Genomic DNA, 4,314 nt, shown 5'->3' with positions numbered 1-4,314 from the left:
ATTTGCTTCCTTGTATGCGAGTTTTTAGCTCTAATAGGTAGAACTCTTAGGCATTCCCAAAGACTTGGTGACTCAAATCCATCAAGACTCATTAGAGTTTTTTTTTCTTTTATTTGAATTTTTATAATCTCCACTTCACACACTATAATTGAAATCAGACAGTCCATGCAGTCCTTTATAAGAGAAACCTACTGACTTATGTCTTTCAAATAGTGGGCAAACCATGCCAATGATGCATTGGATTTAAGTGTTGTATACTAGTTGCAAAGGGCGGACACACAGTCCGCTAATTAGTTATTCAGCTAAGATCCTGCATCTAGTTGTTTCAAAGCATTGGATTTTCTAGGGTGTTGGGTACTAGATCACTAGTTTTAGGGACAGATTTCAAAAACTTCTGATCTGATCTGGATCGGAATCAGCAGGAGCAAGTCAATACTTGGTTGAATTGGTCATGACAATCCTTTTTTTTTTTTTTACTAAAGGTCAACAAAAGTATATTAATAATCAGAAAATGGAAAATTGCAAATTTTCCTTCAAGTCTCTATTCCACTTTTGGCATGGCCTTCAGGAGAAAAGAAACTCAAAGTAAGAGGCAAATGAAATTACATAAATCAAAATCTAGACCTATGTTGAAGCCAATCAAGTTTATAAGCTATAAATGATGGAGAAGAATACTAAATCCTTGAAGTACGAGTAGTAACAGCATGCTTGGCTAGTTTGTCCGTTATTGTGTTTATTTCTTGATAGCAATAAGTTATAGTCCAGGTAATGCTATCCAAATAACCTTTGTAGTACCATCATCTTTGGAAGAAACACCATGGAATATTCTTATTTTTTATGCAATTAATAACAGGCTGGGAATCACATTCTATCTACAAATACCTGATTTTTTTCAATGATGCAATGTGTATTTCATGGAAGAAAGCTACAAATTCAGTTATGAAGTTAGATCCAATTCCCTTATAGATAGCATAACAACCCATCTTAGAAGATGCACTGCGAAGAATGCCACCTGTGCCTGAGCAGCCTGGATTCCGTATATAGCATTCATTTATATTCAGCTTCCAGAACCCCTTGGAGGTGCCTCCCAAGTTAATTCCAAAATATTTAGTTTCTTTGAAATAAGGAGATCAGACATTGACTTGATATGAACAGGAACAAGAATGGAGAAATCCTTAATGTCTTTCATAATATAATGCACCACATAGTTTGTCGGCAAACTACGATTATTAAACCTTATTTGTTTCTCTTTGTTCAAATATGGAAGGGTATTATCGTGACAAGAGGCATCCAGATCTTGCCACTATGGACAACATTCAATTTCCTCTGATTTTTTATGCAATTAACAACAGCCTGGGAACCACATTCTGAAAAATGGCTCTAGGGCCATGACGATCCTGATTTTGGCTATCATGGAAAAATAGCTCTAGGGCTTTTGATATTGAATCATGGGTTTTCAAATTAAGGGCCTATTATATAGTGTTTTTGGGATTGTTCTGATTCAAGCTGTGGTTTTGAGTTTATAATCCTTGGTCAAATCGGTTGATTCTATAACAGATTCAAAACGGTCATTAGAATCTTATCTAATGAGATGGTTAGTAATACTTAAACCATGGTTTTTCAGTCACTGTGTACGAAGTGGAAAATTAAGAATAAAGTAATGCATGTTTGGAAAACTAACATCTCTCCACTTAGAAAGTTGGATCGACATTGGATTTTACTTGAATCGCCCCATCTATCCTCTTAAGAAGAAGTTTGGTTTCAAACTCCGGTTTGAATAGGAAGAGTACACCATACTAATGTGCCTTGGATGATCCACATCAGATCGAATCAGATGGCCATCAATCGTTGCGTCTGTAGAACCAATGGATGTATGTGCAAAGAATCCAAATCTCTGAAAGGTACAAGGAGAACCCATAGATCCAATGGATTACTGGTTCTTAAAACCAATGGGGTTATAAGTAAAGACCCACCAGCTTAAATATTTCCAAAAAAAAAATCAATTCATAATACTCCTATACGTTTATGGTTCTGAAGAGAGAGAGAGAGAGAGAGAGAGAGAGAGAGAGAGAGAGAGAGAGAGAGAGAAGAAAAAATAAAAGAATACATTACATCGCCCTCCCCTGAGTACATCACCCGAGCTAGGCTGGACCAACCTGCTTTCACCTCCGAACCAAAAACCTAAGAACAATAAAACCCAAACTTAAATTTCCTTCACTAAACTTAATTTCCAATGGTGATCCATCTATTACACAACTTTTTCCATCCACCCATGAAGAAGGAACCATAGCTCAGAATCCATGTATCACCCATGAAGAATGAATAATACCTCAGAATCAAGGCAAACTTCAAGCATTTTTTTGGAACAGCACCATAAACTAGTGGGTTCTTCATCTCAAGAGAAAGCTTCAAGCACTCAGACAAATCCACACCGCTATCAAAAGGTGTCCATTTGAAGTTCTGCAGCAACTGAGCCAACCAGAGCTACACAGTTGAAATTATATGCTCCGTATCAGTATAGAAATGCTACCCTATTATTTTTTATTTAAAAATCTATATTTATACATATATGCATAAAAAAAATAAAAAATAAATAAATTCATATAGGAAAATAAGTATAATAATGTACTCACTCTGAAATTTTGGTAAATCGTTGATCCAATGTACGTAGCCTACCTCCATCATCTTTGAGTAGAAAAAACTATCGGTCTGTTGTTGATGGTGACCAAAGTTATTTAAGGTGGCATAAGGACTAAAAATGATTTGGGCTACTGATTTTGATGAGTAATCCATCTGGTATGATCACCTTTAATATAGAAGCAACAGAGATTGGTAATCAGCTAACTAATGTGCTTGTTTCTTCAATCCATATCCTGTCAAAATCTTTTGAAATCTTACTGTTTTTTAGAAAAATATGATTTCATTTTTCAATACGTAAGATCCGAGGAAAGATCTTTTGGAATTTTACCTTTAAGATAAGAGGAACATTGTTTTTCGACATCCACAATGTTCCATAAAGTATCCAAATCCGCCATATATTTTTTTGGAAAATTATTTATATTCGACATTAAATGCGAGGGAGTGGTAACAGCTAATCTATGTGTTAGTTTTTTCAATCCATATGTACTTAAAATCTTTTGAAATATTTCCTCTTCATTTTTATCCTTTTAAAATCTTTTAAAAATCTTATATTACTGTTTTACATTTAATTTTGTAAATACTTAAGATCTGAGGAAAAATCTTTTAGAATCTTACCTAACAGTTTTTTGAAAAATACAATTCTTATTCATGGATTTACGAACTGTGGAACATTGTTTTTCGACATCCATGATATTGTATAGAGCATCTAAACCTACGATATCTTTTTTTATCCTCAAAAGTAGTCCAAGGTAACTCAATCCCTCACTAGAACAACAAGGGGCTTTTACTAAGGGCCCGTTTGATAACATTTCAAGAAACGTGTTTCTGTCATTTCTGTTTCCAGAAACAGTAGAAACGGAGTAAAAAGCGTTTGATAAAACTGTTTCGTTTCACTTATTTTCAGAAATAGAAATAGAAATTTTAACTTATTTATGGTTTAAGAAACGACCCAGGCGAAACAAGTTGAACTTGTTTCGCTGTTTCTGGAAACGACTTGTGGCCATTCTTTCACTGGTTACTATCGACTTCTAAAAACATGACTTATCAAGCACCTTCAATTCCGTTTTTGTTTCTAGAAACGAAAATTTATGTTTCTGCCGTTTCTTGAAACAGAAACGACAGAAACATTATCAAACGGGCCCTAAGATGGACTATTTTGTTTCCTGAGTCCATTTGAATATTGAAATTTGACCAATACGGTGTGCACACTAACCTATAATGGACTGATTGTTTGAACTGAAATACATATATTTGAAGTGCAAGTATTATTATGTGATTGCTTTTGTTTGGATGTGGTTAAAGTTATTCTAAATCAATTAAAATTGTTCTTATTAGCTTCTTTGTATGTGAATCTTTAGCTCTAATAGGTAGAACACTTGGACATTCTTAAAGATATAGTGACTCAGAATCCATTTAGACTCATTGGATTTTTTTCTTTTATCTAATTTTTATGGTCTCCACTTCACACACTATAATTGAAATCAGACAGTTCATGCAGTCCTTTATGAAAGAAACCGAATCACTTATGGCCTTCAAATAGTGGCAACTTATGGCCTTCAAATAGTGTCAAACCATGCCAATGATGCGTTGAATTTAGGAATTGTATTCTAGGTACACTGGGCAGACACACAATGCGCTAATTAGTTATTCAGCTAAGATCATGAATCTAGTTGT

At 34.4% G+C, this 4,314-nt stretch overlaps 1 long non-coding RNA gene across 1 annotated transcript; it reads right to left on the bottom strand.

Annotated features, from left to right (window-relative positions):
- Positions 1-2,086: 2,086 nt before the first annotated feature.
- LOC122072855 lies at positions 2,087-2,788 on the bottom strand. The gene is made up of 2 exons (XR_006138596.1): positions 2,634-2,788; positions 2,087-2,484 (listed from the first exon to the last, which is right to left on the bottom strand). It is a non-coding gene; the product is annotated as an uncharacterized LOC122072855 (long non-coding RNA).
- Between the last annotated feature and the right edge of the window lie 1,526 nt (positions 2,789-4,314).

The sequence above is a fragment of the Macadamia integrifolia genome, chromosome 3 (assembly GCF_013358625.1).
Source record: "Macadamia integrifolia cultivar HAES 741 chromosome 3, SCU_Mint_v3, whole genome shotgun sequence".
NCBI lineage: Eukaryota > Viridiplantae > Streptophyta > Magnoliopsida > Proteales > Proteaceae > Macadamia > Macadamia integrifolia.
The sequence above is the reverse complement of the archived record's forward strand: the minus strand, read 5'-3'. Positions and strand labels throughout refer to the sequence as shown.